The following is a 16,387-nucleotide window of genomic DNA, read 5'->3' on the forward strand; positions in this document are numbered from 1 at the left end:
GAGTGCGCGAGTACATAATGAAACAAACACGACAGCTGTGAAGGCATTCTCGGCCAAGCGCTTTAGAGATACTTTGTGAGTCTCGACACCACTAGGATTTTTGAAACTGTGCGTAGAGCTCGGTCACAGGCGAAAAAAAAACAACAATACTGTCCGTGGCCAGACAGGCGCACGTGGTCGATACAAAAACTTTTGGAAGAGAAAACATCTTATCTCTGAAAGGAATCGTTCGTGAAGACAGCAATATATTATGTAAATATGCTATTTTATGTGTAAATACCATGACTCGATTATGGGACATGCTACAGAATAACTTTGTATCTAAGCCCTAACATATTCTTGCTCTTTACTTGCGTCGGAATGCGTTAGCCACGGCCGAGAATCGAACCCATCCTCGAGCTTAGCAGCGTGACAACACAAACCTCATCAAAGTGTGTACGGCGGAGCACGGTAACTGTTGCCGATTGTACTGAACTAAAGTGTTTCATCGTTTTAATAGGAGGATTATCGATGCTGTCCTCGGCGTTCATCTGAAGCTCGAGTAAAGCGAAAAGCGATCGCAGGCAGCGGAACAGCGCACGATGCGAGCGCATGTTATCTATAGGCACGCCACGGCAAGTGTCAAAGCATCCTTGCCGTGACGTCATCCACGCATCCCACCAGGCGGCACCCCTACGAATTCCCGGAGCTACGAGGCTTCGAGGGTTTCAGGTGGCCTTTGGTCTTGTGCTCGCTCTACACATTTCTGCTACTAAAAATAGGCTTCCATTTTTCGGCACATGTCATACAATGAACTAGCAGGTGATTCCCACTGTCATATTCTTGTAACTTACAGTGTTCTATTGAACGACTGACTATTAATACATCTTCCAGATTGTTCCGGCTGTTGCGGCTGCATTTTCGATGGAGGCGAAAATGCTGTGGCCTGTGTGCTCAGATTTGGGTGCACGTTAAAGAACCCCAGGTGGTCGAAATTCTCGGAGCCCTCCACTACGGTGTCCCTCATATTTATATGGGGATTTTGGGGCGTTAAACTGTCAGCGTTAATCTGTCAAATACATCTTCCAGGTTGCCCCACATAGGCCATACCAGAGGTCGGAGTAAATTCATAAATCACTTCCGTTCGACAAGGTACGTACGCGCGTGTTTGTTTCATGCCACATCCATTCTTATTTTCTCCCGGGCTAGAGCTGGCGCACCAACTCGACAACTTATACTCCGCTGTTAAAATTGCGTCATCATCGAATCTTCCTGCCACCTTCTTTAAGACCCGCTACAAGCTCGTGGACATATGATATTACCTCAAGTTTTCGCCTCTCCTCCTTCTGTTTCTTTTCCGACAGTGGTGCTGTTACGGTGGCATACGGCTTTCAATGGTTAATCTGCTATAGCCTGGAGTTATGCTTGTGTGGGAAACCTGCATTTCGAAGATGGTTCACCTGAAAGCAGAAACTATCTATTTTAGTGGCAAGACTTGGCAGAAGAAGACTCAAGCATGACACTGCAATGCCCATGATTCCTCACAAGATTTGAGTGACAGAAATCGAAAAGCAACTGTTGTAAAAAAAGGCAATGTGGTCTCTTGATTGAGGTATTTTTTTTATCGTATATATAACTTTATGGTAACTACCCATTACCTGCAGTGGTAACTAAGCGGTTGTGGCATATGTCTGCAAAGCCTTCATGAGGGTGCGGGCTCGATATGCGGCCACGCCAGTCGCATTTCGATGGGGTGAAACGGAAATTAAAAAAAAATGCACGCCATCAAACACAATCCGTAGTCCACCCTTACAAGCCCTGCCGCGGTGGTCTAGTGGCTAAGGTACTCGGCTGCTGACCCGCAGGTTGCGGGATCGAATCCCTGGTGCCGCGGCTGAATTTACAATGGAGGTGGAAATGTTGTATGCCCGTGTGCTCAGATTTGGGTGCACGTTAAAGAACCCCAGGCGGTCCAAATTTCTCTAGCCCTCTACTATGACGTCTCTCATAATCATATGGTGGTTTCGGGACGTTAAACCCTACATATCAATCAATTAGTCCACCCTTACAACGTCAACTGGGTATCAACTTGAGCTCGTTTCCTATGATGACACCCCTACAATGTTTTTCGAAATGATATAGTAATGTCAGCGCTTGAAACTCTCCATGGTCAGAGACGCGTATCTGTGCAGTAGCAACGGGAAAAAGATTACCACAAGTGATCAGTAGCTGGAGCTAAAGTCCCTGAATATTTTTCGGAAAGTACCGTAGTTCTTTTAACCGAGCCGCCGTGACCTCCTCTCCCGCCTCTCGGGACGTCATTCGCGAAAGGTCGCGAACACCGCACGTTATCAGCGTGGCATGGAATTCTTTATATGAAAGTGGCGAGATCCCGTGACCGTTCTGGAGAGGATGTGTCCTGTCAGGAGACGACGCTTGGCCTGTTGAGGGAAGATATAGGAGCAAGCACCAGAGTAGAGGAGTGTCGCCGCTACTTTCTGTATTAAGGGGCTTTAGCCAGAGCCGCAAGATTGCGACATGCGTTGCTGTTGGTCACAAGCACGCCGATAGCTAGAACGGCAAGCACATTCCATTTTCCAAAGCAGAGGTGTACGGCAGACCGGGGGAAAGCACCTACCTAGCTGTTGGCCCTTTCGAAAGCATATCTTAAAGAAACGCCGGTTCATTGCTTATCCACTGATATGGCTTCGCACACAATTTCTGTTTTTCACTGGAGTTGTGAGCAACCGTAGATTTATTGCAGTTACCCCGAAAAACCATCTTGTCTCATATCTTTTCACCGGCCACCCCTGCTTTGGAAAATGAAATGTGCTTGCGATTCTCAATATTGGCGCGTTCGGGAGAAACAGCGCCGCGTGTGGCTATCTTGCTGCTGCATCAATTGTTCACTTGTGCCAATCTTTTTTTTTTTCCTTTTGAGATTGTACCATACTGTACTTCGTACGGTCGCAGACGTGCATGTATATATATACGCCATTACCTGCGTGTTTACAACTGACGCCTTTTTTTTCGATCATTTTGCTTGTTTAGCATGTGCAGCACTTTGCGAGAATAGATGGAATTCTTATTTGGCGCCTATCTCTCTGCGTTGTTTTTTGTTTGTTGTTATTATGCTTTACTACAGTGGTGTGTCGGCAAGCTTCGGTTTCGTCCTTCGGCATGATTCCACTTATTGCGCCTGCAAAACTAATGGCTGTCTGGTTTAGAATCTTTCAAAAGATGACCAATTTGCTACTATATCGTTCATTGCTCCCATGTACGTGATTACACCTGCTTCCTTGCAGGCGCTGACTGACACTCGATGCTGATGTGGTTGCGTTTCCTGTTTCGGGGACTCGCAGCAACCGTTTCCGTCTCTTTGGTAGCAAGAAGAATAATTATTGTAGGTTACGGACTTGTTTTTACTTTCTGTGGGTGCTCTCACAACTACGCACGCCGGTATCTTTGCTCCAATCGCCGCTTGATCAGGCCCCGGAACCTCAGCGCTAGTTTCGGTTTCAAAGAACATGAATGCTCGTAGCGGTTGATGGGCATCCAAAAAATTAGGTTGAACGCACTAAGGTTGTTGTGAATGTTCGCAAATATTGGTTTGCACAAGTTTTTACAAAAAAAAAATAGATGCCCATAAAGAATTTCTATTTTATTTGTGGGTTTTCGTATTCCTCATTTCGTGAATTTTAAATCAGGCGACGCGCGATAAGTGATTGACTTGCGTTCGTAGCGCTTGCCTCTGCTCCTTATCGTTTCTCGCTCAGCGATATTAGAAGTTGGATCGCGCTCAGTTCAACTACGGTAAAGATCAAAACAAGAAGTTGAGTCGGGAAGAGAACGGAAGCCGCAGTGAGCTACGCCGAACAAGTCAACCATGCATTCGTCGAAGATAGCCTAACCGGGCAACACGTGTTTTCCGCGGCTCTGCTGTGTGCTAACCCGGGGATTTCTTGTTCCGTGAAGGTGCTTCAGCGTTTCGTAAAGGCAACGGGTGAGCACAAGAACTTGGACCCATTATTTGATCAGGTATAGATTTTGCACGAGTACGAATGAGTAAATTTCCCACTTCTTTGCAGGCCTGACTGGACTGACTGAAGTGCAGTGTCGTTTGACTAATTGGTAAAGACGGAAGCCAAGCTCCTGTCGGCAAAATTCGTTTATTGAACGGCTTGAATTCGGCTCGGCTACAAGGTTTTAGCTTCTTTTATTTTCGACTTGTAGTCCAGATGATTTCAAGTAATTATAGGCTGCTTCCTGCTCATGAAAGTCTTCTAGCAGGTTTGAAAATTTGTGGCTCTTTACTTCTAATAGCGTAACTCAAGTACACGTGATGGACGAAATGCTCCTAAAATTATTACAGAGAATGTAGATGAACCCAGCGTTTTGACACGTGAAAGTTTCTTTGTTGAAGAAACGCTGTTGCCCTGATGAAGACAAGTACACTTCCCGAAACACTGCTTCCAGCGACGTTCTTTATCGAAAAACTTCCGATGGCTTCAAGGCTCTCCGTGCCTCTGAACTTCAGTCTCGTTTGGTACTCAAGTTCTGTAAGAAAACTATGCGCGATAATACAACATACGTGATTGAGCCCAATGCGACGTGCCCTACTCGCGATTATTGATAGTTTTCGCATTGGTTCGGCTATTGTGGGTTCAACGTTTGCTAATTTGTCCGTTTGTCAGTTGTAAGTTACAGCTGCTTTTAGAGATTGACACTTTCGCACAGCGTGTATGTCTGTTTTTTTATACAAAACGTGCCATAAAAAAGTTCATTTTGTTTGTGCGGATTGAGTTTCGTTTTACTGAGAAATCAGTCAGCTTAACTTTCGCCTTTTCAGAAAACATGAACAAAATTTACAGAAGAAAGATTAGGAAAATTTTACGAATGGCCGCATTGCTGAAGCGGCCAGCGGACCTGGTGGTAGTGGTGGTTAGGAGAGGAAAAGGCACCTAGTTTCTGCAGCCCGTTGGGGAGCACGGTGCAGTGCCCGAAAACACGCACGAGCGCATACGCTTGCATGCGAAGTGGGAAAGGAGGGCTTTTGAGGCAGCCCTCCTCTTCTAGATCTTACCTCTATTTGTAGACCTCATCAGTGACGTCAGAAAAAAAATTTCTGTCCGTGATATATTTCTAGTAGAATGCCCGGCAGCCGCCAGTGGTAAAAGCGGCGCTGCCGAGAGTGAATACATGGGACGGTTAGGAAGTATCCGCCACCTGTCTTGACTGCTCGTGAGAATCTGATTCAGTAAATGTCGGACCGTCAAACGAGGGAGTACTCGAGAGCTAGGACTCGGATGTTGATGAGCGAGCGACATCTCAAGATGCTGCGTGGCAAAACTGTGCTGTCTGGACTAAAACTGACTTCTCCCTCCGCATTTGCACTTGACGCCTCTTCGTGCTCTTGTTTGTTTACCATCTGTCCGTCTATGAAGCACACAGGACATTCATCACAACGAATAATTTTCGCAACGTACACGATGAATTCATCACAGAAAACTATCATCTTAACAGGTATGTACCCGCGAAATTGGGTAAATCCCGCTAATCATCACTAATCCACTGAAATTGAAGAAGGCACCAGTCAGTTCAACAAATGGCTGCGAAGCGATGTCAGTGAGCCGAAGACCCCTGAGTACGCACAATGAGAGAATGCTAAGCGGTAGCGGAAAAAACAACGGTGGTTTCGAGAATACCCCAAAGCGATGGCATGTCTATATACGCCAACAGTGACATGACCATAGGTCTGCAAGAGTTGCGAACGCTAGGCTTCATTGCGAGTTCGTCTCTGGAGTTTGGAAGTTCGTGTCGTGTCTGTGACTGTCTATGGTTTAACTCGAACTTGCCGACGCAGAGGGTCAACGTAGTAACAACCTCGCATCGCCTATAGATAAGGCCTTGCAACAGCCTAGAAGCCACCTATAAAACCGGCATCACCTAGCTAAGGCGAGGACACAACCTGGAATGGTGGCATATCCAGAAGGTGGAACAACGGGCCGCCCCCCTCCCTCTTCGGTATTTGTTTCCCCATGGTATACAGAGCAAAATTGACCACTTTAAATGCCCCCCCCCCCCTCCCGAAATCAACGAGGTGCTCTTCAGAAAAAATTTTCTACCTACTGCCCTGTCCTATAAGCCACCAAATTAGTCTTCATAATCGTTCAGTATGACCATTTCAAACCTTGCGTGGTTTAATGGACGCTTCTGCAACTTTTTATACAACCGGGATCGGTTATATTGTTATTTAGCATTTATCTTGCACTCATCAATAAATTACGTCTACATGGCAACACAAATAACTTTGTCGTCAATTTTATGGTCCCCATAAGAAAAATTACGACACCACTTTTCTGAAGTATATTGGAATAAACAATTTGAATGAGCAACAAAAAAATTGCCTCTGGTGATCGTATTTGACGAAAATTTTACCCTCAAAAGTTGTTTGTTTTAAGCCAGCGCATTTATTTTAACGATATCTTGCCTCAACACATTAAACATTAGCCACACATGGCTGTGGTGATTACGAGTCTAAAATCGAAATGTAATTTATAAGGATACTTGATTGCGCCAGCTGGTATTTGTTCATTGGTAGGTTATTGCATGCGCACCGCTTAGAAGATCAAGACTGAAGCATATGAGCGCAAGCTCACACTTTCAACTCAATTGATTAGACGGACACATGATGCTTTTATACAATCGTGTTTCAGAATCACGTAAGAACGAACCCAATATATTCTCGTTCACACAAAATTATTTCAAAAAACTAAACATTGCCATACCGATAACCACCCATGCCAAGAAAAAAATAAATTCAATTGACAGTTCCCGTCTGTGTACGGGCGGTTCAGTCTTCGCTCTCTAAGTCATGCGTAATAACATAACAATTGAAAATCGAGAGCGTGAAGCTTGCAAGAAACGAAACTAAAACATGCGTATAGCGCTCGCGAAGGGCGCGCAACCGCACAGCTTTGCACGACGCCTGCTGCGCCGCGTTGGGAGCGTTTTCGGCATTAAGAACTATTCTCCACTTAAAGCCACGCGCATTCGCTGCTACTGCTTGCTCGCATGTTGCGGCTGCCGCGGCGAACACTAGAGTAGCGAACACGTGAAGCCAGTGCCTGCTCTATTTTTAAATGAAGAATAGAAGAGGCACCGGTGAAACCTGCAAAAACGAAACCGAAAACGTGCGTTCAGTATCGCTTCCGAAGAGCGCGCCACTACGCGGTCTATTACGGCGGTTCTTTCGCCACGTTTTGGCGCGTTTCGCACTCTTCCTTGTTTGAAGCCACACACGTTCGCTGCGCTAGCTGCCTGCTACTGCTTGCTGATGCTGCTGTTGGTGCGGCCCGGCGGCGCGGTGTATCGAACCTCTCCTCCCACGTAGAAACGCACATGACTTCGCTTCCCCGCGAGCGCGGAGTGCGCGAAATTCGTCCGTTGGATTTCGCCCGTCTCGGAGCACGGCGCGCGTGTACGAGTGGCGTCGCCGCGGGCCCGTCGGACCCGCCGAAGGGTCTTTCCTCCGCACGGCGGTGACTGACGCGCTGCCTTGCACTATGGATTACGGTATTCCTGCTGTGTTGCGTGCATCGTAGACCCTCTCGTTTGGCCGTTTTCAGTTAGCTTTGCATGGATGTGAGCTCTAGGGCCCCGGTGTTGGCGCCCGCCTCTTCGGGTGGCCATCTACGAGGTGATACGACGACGTGATTGTGTGTGCTTGTGTGTTGTGGTGGTGTGTGTCGTGGAGTATACGTAGTCGTCCCGTTCACTTCTGTGGCCGACTGCTCTCTCGAAGCGATGTCTGCGAGTTCGCCCAAGATGCACCGAGCCCAGCGCGGTCCCCGTCCGGTGCCCACTAGACTACCCCTCAAAGGACGTCGGCACACCCTGGCAAACGTCTTACGGTGAGTTCGCGAACAGGTGATTGATCACATGGGCAGGCATCTAACTCTCTCGGACGCCCCCCACAATACAAGGCGGACATACGGAGGCTGTATCGCGTTGGATGGAGTGGCATCGTCATGTGCATGATACTCATGTTCGCAACGTTTACCGGTTGTCGCCTCTGTGAATGCGTCAGACGCTATCCTTCAACGGGCCCCCTTTAAGTGACAGACACAGCGGGTGATTGTAACGTACGCGGTCTTCGCGTACGCTAAACTGAAACTGCCTGTTGTTTTGGGTTGACCGAACACCGGCAAGTTCTTCTGAGCGTCATTTTTATAGAGTTATTCAACGTATGCAACCTTTAATATGACGCCCACACGTGAAAAGGGCGCTTCGCAGAAGACGTGGCTGGTTATGCGCGAATTCTTGAAATGAGCATTACGAGTGCGTCAGTTTCGCGCTCCCGTCCATTGGCTACCATGTGTAGATGTAGCGTATAGATGGTTAAGACCAGTGCGCCATATAATCCGACCATAAAATAAAGAACTAATTTACAGAAGGGAAACTGTAGCCTAGAGTTGCTGTGTAACTCTACTGTAGCCTTGACAAGAGTACAAAAAAATAAGCAGCGGTAGCGAATGAAACTACCGAGGGCACCCAAGAGATGGCGCTAAATTAAGAGGAAGCGGGAAACAAAATTTATCGTTTTGTTTTCTTTTAGGTAGAAAAATAAAGCAAATGGCCGCCCTTTTTATTCCGTACCGGTAGCGTATGCGTCTACGCGGTTGCCTAGGCTGTTTTTTTCGTCTATGGCTAGAGTAATATGGCTATCCTTTTTAACAGAAGTGGATGAAAGAGACCGGGACTCGTGCAAGGATACCGGTGTCGCTTACGAAAGCGCCCTTCGGAACACAATACCTGTGCGTACAAAAGTTACACGGAAACGACAGGCATTTATTGGCAGCTGGCACCAGTAAAAACAATTCACGAGTGAGTACGGGGAACAATATTGTTTATTGACAGCAAACCAACAATCATGTTTCAATGCAGAAGAAAAGAAAACTATCGTGTTAGAATGACTATCGAGAGTTCGCAAACGTCTTCGTTTTCAGAGGGAAAATGAACTGTAAAGCATATCTCGTTCGTAGGAACTATCATTACAAAACAGTCGAAAAAATCAGCATGAGGTGCTTCAGTGATAGCTTCGAATTACAGCTCCTGCTTTAGCCGAGCATGGCTTAACACCCCCCCCCCCCTTTTTATTGTATTACGACATAGTGCGGGCAAGCTGAAGACACACAAAAACAAAATGCTAGAAAGAAAACGGAATATTGAGGACCACGCCAACTATCGGATGAAAACTAACTGCGCACATGCGCGTCAGCTGCGCATGTTTTCCGCTTTGTCACCGATAAGAGAATCCATTGTAGAACTCGCGTGACACGGCCATCGCTAAACAAATTTAGTGCTCAGAAGTACCACGCACAACGCAGAATTCAAATGTCACCCTTCAATTGTGTAAAAAAGAACACTTTTTGCGAAAATGATGGCTCTTATCGCTTTAAATTTTGAGCTTACAATGGTGCCTCTGTCGGACTTTCTGGCGTCCCGGAGGGCAGATTTGAACGGAGCCACCATGGTTCTTATTTAGCTTTTCTAGCCCTCTTGGGTGACGGGTGGAACTTGAGCCTTTTCGAGGCCTGGCGGGACGCTCGCAGATATCGCAATCCTCATGTCAGCGCACGGAACGAACATCGGAAGTGCCGTAAAGTTTCGTCGCGTATGGATGATTTTCGCAGTTGCTTTTAAGCGCGATTCGTCAAAAACGCTCGTCATTCACCGTTCCCGTGTGGCTGATCTCGTTGATAAGGCAGGTGGAGCGTTGATCTAACCCCCCATTGAAGCTCGAAATAAATTGAAGAAAAAAAAGCATAGCTGGAAACTATCTTGGAACGAGTATCTTGAAGGGCCAGTTGTTACATGATACTGAGAACAGCGCAAAAAACGGGACCGAGAAAGAATGAACACACGACACAAGCGCTGACGAATAACTGTGTGTAAATTTAGTAAACCTGGAAACATATAGCTAAAAACGAAAAAAAAATCAATAAATCATCACGTTCACATAAGGATGAAAATCCAAGTGAATCACTCAAAAACACTATCTCCCTTTCCAAGAGGGTGAGTAAAGGCTCAGTGACGCTCATGTTTCCTTTTGTCTTGATATGAAAAGCTTTCCTAATTTCGCGCTGTCTTGTGATATCTTGAGAGTATCTTGCATTCATGAAAGAGCGGGGTGCAGCCGCACAAGGAGCAATTGTCTGCCAAGGGGCTGCTCGTTGAAGTCCTGAGAAAGTTTGCGTGCTCTCTCAGGCGGTCGTTCGAACAGCGACCGGTGTGTCCAGTATAGGACAGGACAACGGAACGTCGAACGCATACGTTGATCACGCACGTAGTCTCCTCTTGGAAAAAGAGATAGATTTTTTTTTTGAGTGATTAACTTGGACATTTCGACTCGTGGAATATTTGTTTTGATTTGCATCCTTCTGTGTACATGATGGTTTATTTTATTTTATTTAGTTTTCAGCTATATGTTTCCAGGTGTAATAAAGTTACACACACTTGTTCGTCAGCGCTTGTGTCGTGTGTTAATTTTTTCTCGGTCTCGTTTTTTGCTCTGTTTTCCTCGGTATCTCGGAATACTCAGCGAGTAGAAGGACATCTTCGCCACCCCACAATCAAAGGACGAAGGTGTGCTTTCCTCCTCGCCTTTGCAACTCTTCCTGCAGGTGATATCGCCGCTTAATTTTTGAAGGCACGCGCGCGATGCCACGCGTTGGAGCCTCCGAAGATTTCGCGCTTGTGGGCGACGCGCTGTTATTTCCGCTTGCGCAGTCGGAAACCCAGGAAATAAAGTGAAATCAATTTATCGCGCATGATTGTCATGCGTGACAAGAAAATACGGATGGGCGGCTTCACGCAAAAGCAGCGACAATTGGCATGTGAAAATTCGCCTATATGATAATCAATCGAAAGCATGTGACTTTACAGGCGTAACGAAAATCACTGTTCATGCGTCACGAAGTACATGCGCCAGAAAGACTATATAAAAATGCCATGAAAGAATACGCTCGTTATTGCTTTCTTTTTAAAATGATTTTCAAAAACGTGTGTGGGACCCCATTCAATAAAGAACCAATTTAGAGCAGGTAAACTGTATATCCTTGACACCTGTTCGAAAGATAAGCAGCGGTAACGTATGGAACTACGGAAGGCACCCAAGAAGTGACACTCCGCTAACAGGAATAGTAAACCAACCTTATTGTTTTGTATTTTGTTTGTTAGGTAAAAAAAAGCAAAGGGCGTCCCTTTTTATTCTATACCAGGCGTGTATGCGCGCACGGGAGCGCCTCTGCTGGTTCTTTATTTTATAGTTACTCGTTTTCACCAGATGTGCACGAAAGGGGCCCGTACTCGCGTAGAGCTACGAGGGCCTCGTTATCTTCCGCCGACCTTTGTTTCAAGCGTGTCGACGCTTCCAGCAGCACACCAAAGCTCCCTTCGGAACGCAGTACCTGTTCGTGCGCAGGTTTCATGGAACCGAAAGGCATTCATTGGGAACTGGCACCAATAGAAACAATTTACGAGTGAGCACGGAGAACAATATTATTTATTGACAGCAAACCAGCAATCATGTTTTATTGCAAAAAAAAAAATAAATCTATCGTGTCAGAACCATTATCGAGAGTCCTGAGAGGCAAAACAAACAGAAAAGCGTCTCTCGCTTGTAGTGACTATCACTACAAAACAGTGGTAAAAATCAGGAGGTGCTTCAGTGAAAGCTTCCAATTTCAGCTCTGGCCTTCGCCGAGCACGGCTGAACACCCCCATTTTTTATTGCATTATGACATACTGCATGCATGCGGTCAAGCTGAGGACACAAGGAGGTGGGGTCTTTCGCAAGAGAATCGCGGTAAAGCGAAAGTCGAGAGAAGTGCAGGCATTCGAACACGTGCAGAATCAGTGAAAATGAACGGTGTGCACAAATGCACAACACTGACAGCGGTAACGAGGTCTGAGAGTGAAATGACAGACTAGAAATAAGTATGAGCGGATGGGCAAAAGAATCTACCTGCCGTCGTCGTAGAACTGGCAGAAATCGGTGCCTTCGCCGGTATGACAGTTCCTGCGGCACCATACAGCAGTACAGCAACTATACCTACAGCAATCGTAGTGACTTACAGAAGCGAATAAAAAATGGTAGAAAGAAAACGGAACTAACTGCGCATAATCGTGTCTTCGCCGAAGAAAGGCGGTGCATGTTTTTTTTTTTCCGCTTCGTCGCTGCCACCGATAAGAAAATCCATAGTGGAAGTCACATGAGACCGCAATCGATAAACACATTTAGTGCTCAGAGAGGTTCTACGCAAAACACTCAATTGATATAAAACAGCACTTTTTTCTTTTTGTGAAAACGGTGGCTCTCTTCGCTTTAAAATTTGAGCTTACTATAAGGTGCCTCAAGCGGGTATTATGGCGTCCACGTGGGCCATAGAGTTTCATACAATAATGCCTCGAGAGGAATCTGGCGCTGCGATGGTGCACCCTCATGAGATTTATGGGAAGTACAGGCTTAGGATTGGATCGCGTTAGCCAGTGAACTGTCTTTCGGATCTTTTTCTACAGTTTCAGTATTGTTCTTTGCGTAGAGTGGGTGGTGGGGTGGGTGTAAAGGACTGAAGCTGCGCCTTTGTGTTTCAGATAAGGTGAAAACGGCTAGGCCTCTCAATTTACCGCAACGATGGAGCTGTATAAGTCGTGTTTGACAGTTTAAGCTATAGCGTCGTCCATTCACCGCTGCGCATAGATGTAGCGTCCCATGCCAGTGCAGGATATTACACCGAGATCACGTTTGTTGTTAGTGCGTCTTGCCAAAACTCGTTGAAATCAACTGCAAAAACGACGGCGACGCGAAGTAGACGCACCGCCATGCTCTTCTGACTCGACTTCACAACAAAACGAGAGGTGCGTTGGTGGCAGACCACTCGAACAGACGCTCCTGGCATCGCAGCAGACGAAACGTTGTGTTCCTCACTTAATACCGTGCTGTTATTTCCATAAATAGTTATTGCGTGCTTTCGAGGGCAAAACAAGAATGTTTTGAAATGTTGTAAAGAATAGTTAATTACATCTTGATGCCAAATCTGAAACGCAATGGCAGAGCAATGCAAACTCTGGTGGTTAAATTTGTCCAAGTTTCACTTCTGCCGCCTAGTCACAAAAACATTTTGCAATGAAGTTTACGTACAAAAAATGAAGCAAGTTTCAATGACACATAACTTCGTATCACTTTGTTTTACGCTCAGCGAGCAAGCATCGCAAATCTCAAGAACGTGATCATCCGAAGCAGATCCGAAGCCCTTACTTCCCATGATTCCCATGGCGGTACAAGCGCCGCTGAAGGAGCCTGCGTAGACACTAGCGCCAGATTCCCCTCTAAGTATTATTGTATGAAATTTTATGCCGTGTGCAGATTTGAAAGGAGCCACCATGGTTTTTTCGCTCCCATTCGGCAATGGGTGGATCTTGAAACTTTCCGAGGCCTTTTAAAAGAGGCGTAGACTTGCTTGCCCCATGTAGTGTAGAAGTAAACCTGATTCGGACAGATACCGAGGGCACAACACGTGGTATCTGACGTCCTCGCACGTAAAATATCGCGTGTTTCTAAGGAACGTACGCGTGACGTCCTCCGGAAAGCCTCATTTTGAGTCGTGAAGGGGTTCTGTAGAGCGTTGTCGGTTTAGCTTTTCGTGCCACTCGTATGCACACACGACGGAGTGTGTTGTTTGCGAACCGCGTCTTTGTATATACGTCCCCTTCAGGCGTAAATTGTGATTCACTGTGTACGAATGTTCGATTCGTCTAATGAGTAATGTCTCTTCCTCTTCCTTGGGCACAAGTTGACACTATAGCGTAAGCAAGTTGCGTACACAGACGTAGCCACCGCCACTGAAGGGGATGGTGACGAGTGTGCTACGTGGCGCCATACAGGCTCATGAAAAGAGTGTGCCACACTTGCCGCCATGGCTACAGGTGGCGTTGACTGACACTCCCACGTTTAAATTCACATATAAACACAATAAAGTGGCTGGGGGAATAGCCGCCGTGATAGCTCAGTGGTAGAGCATCGAACGCGTTATTTGAAGGTCGTAGGTTTGATTCCTGCTCATGGCGAGGTATTTTTTCACCCACTTTTCTTTCTTCTTATTTACATTACATTGGTTCTAATAACTTCCCCTATACAATCCTTGGCATTATTGTCTGTTAGATCTCACTATATATATATATATATATATATATATATATATATATATATATATATATATATATATATATATATATATATATATATATATATATATATATATATATATATATATATATATATATATATACTGGGTTTTTCAGGTAACTTGAGCCAGAGTTTAAAAATATGCCGGAACACGCAGTTACGAAGCGACCAAATGCATGTTGCTCACCGTTGGCTGGAGTTAGTCAGACTTTTTTTTTGTTCTCAAGTATTTTTTAATAAGATGTGTTTAATTAACTAACTTCTGAAGGAACGAAGATGGATAAAAAAATCTCAATGAGAAGTTGTAGGTCGGATTGCAAAACGTCCAAATTGATAGTTTTGGACTTTACGTCTGTTAAGTATTTGTTTTTTTCTGCTAATTGCAAATGCCCGCAAAATACAAAAAAAAATACCACGTGACTAACCCGCTCGCGCGTCAGTGCGCACGAGGATTCTAGTGCTCGTTAACGTTCCGCGTACGAACGACATGCTTCCCTCGCAATGTTTCATGACAGCGATAAGCAGTCGCAGTGGTTATCATTTTTTGTGGCCGATAGCAAAACGTGTTCATCTTGAAGCCACCACCATCGTTGCGGCCCTGTCGAGGCAGCACAATGGGGCAAATACTATAGTCGCGTTCGTACGCGGAACGGTAGGGAGCACTAGAATCATTGCGCGCACTGGCGCACGAGTGGGTTTTTTCACCTGGTATTTTTGTATTTCGCGGGCATTAGTAATTAGCAGAAAAATACTACCTAACAGATATAAAGTTCAAAACTGTCTAATCAAACGTCTTGCAAACTGATGTACAACTTTCTCAATGAAATTTTTTATCTATCTTTGTTTCTTGAAAAGTGGGTAATTAAGCTTATCTATATATTCGAAACAATATTCGAAAACAAAACAATAGTCCAACTACAAGCAACGGGTGAGCAACATGTGTTTGGTGGCATCGTAATTACGTGTTCCGGCATATTTTTAAACCCTGGCTAAAGTTACGTGGGACACCCTGTATATAAGTATAGTCGAAAACACGCAGCAGCCATTGTAGCGGAGTATACGTATACTTGTCAGCCGTACAACAAGCGAAGCGCGTCTGAACTTTTCCTAACCGTACGTCTTCGCAATCACTGCTTTTATTTTGTTTTACGAAACCTCAAGGTGACGCATGGTGTGTGCGCGGATGTTAGCAGAAAACGTCAACATTCATTGTTTTATTTTTTTTCACTTCACGATTTCTCTTTTTCATTGTGTCGCTTTTTTCGTTTGTTTTGTTGTACTCCCGCATTTCGCAGTCACGCACGGCAGAGTGAAGCTATTTGCGTCTTTTAAAACTATTGCGGTTTATGTGGCCGCGCATGTGTTTGCGCCACGCGTGGATTGTTTTTGAAGCAGTACTGACACGTATTTTGAATATTTTCAGATTGTTGCTCTAAATGAGAATACGGGTGTCGAGAACGCTACAGGAGGTATTGTGATCGGCGTTCTTTTTCTTTTTTTTTTAATGGTACGTGGGCTCAAGCAACCGCTCGTGCGTATCGGCTTGCTGTTGCCGTTTACAATAAAAAAAAAAAAAGCGGGTTAGCACCGACGCGTTACACGTGTTTCAATAGTAACACTTCCGCTGTCACATGTGCGGTCGGCTTGGAATGTTTACGCTCGAAAATGCGCGCGAGCAGCGCGTCATCACTTTTCCTTGCTTTGACGGATGCGTGCGCTCTTATTGTTTTGCTTTCGAGCTCCGGCCTTCGCGATAAGGCCCCTTCGGCGTGGTTCAACGTACGCAGCCAGCGTTGATATCCCACTTCGCTTCTAGGGCTCACGTTCGCTAGTGCACCTGTGCACGGATTCGAGCGCGGACTTGTCTATGACCCAGTGTTCTTTGTTAGTTTTGTGTCCTCCTGAGTCTGTCATACGTGACGATTTTCAATCACGATAGGAGAAAACATGGCAAAAAATAATAAACAGGAAGCAGCATGTTATTTTTTCTCCAAAGCTTTCAGTTAAGGAGAGTATGCCTTGCACCAAGAACGCACGCACACGCAAACATGCACACACTCCCGCGCGCGCGCGCACACACACACACACACACACACACACACACACACACACACACACACACACACACACACACACACACACACACACACACACACACAC

The 16,387-nt window shown here is 45.7% G+C and overlaps 1 long non-coding RNA gene across 1 annotated transcript in view; it reads left to right on the top strand.

Moving 5' to 3' along the window:
* Positions 1-7,231: 7,231 nt before the first annotated feature.
* The window catches only part of LOC142774164 (uncharacterized), a 34,185-nt gene continuing 25,029 nt past the window's right edge, over positions 7,232-16,387 (top strand). Inside the window, exon 1 of the long non-coding RNA XR_012886344.1 lies at positions 7,232-7,892. This is a non-coding gene — a long non-coding RNA (uncharacterized LOC142774164). The remainder of the gene's footprint in view (positions 7,893-16,387) is intronic.

The sequence above is a fragment of the Rhipicephalus microplus genome, chromosome 10 (assembly GCF_043290135.1).
Source record: "Rhipicephalus microplus isolate Deutch F79 chromosome 10, USDA_Rmic, whole genome shotgun sequence".
Classification (NCBI taxonomy): Eukaryota; Metazoa; Arthropoda; class Arachnida; order Ixodida; family Ixodidae; genus Rhipicephalus; species Rhipicephalus microplus.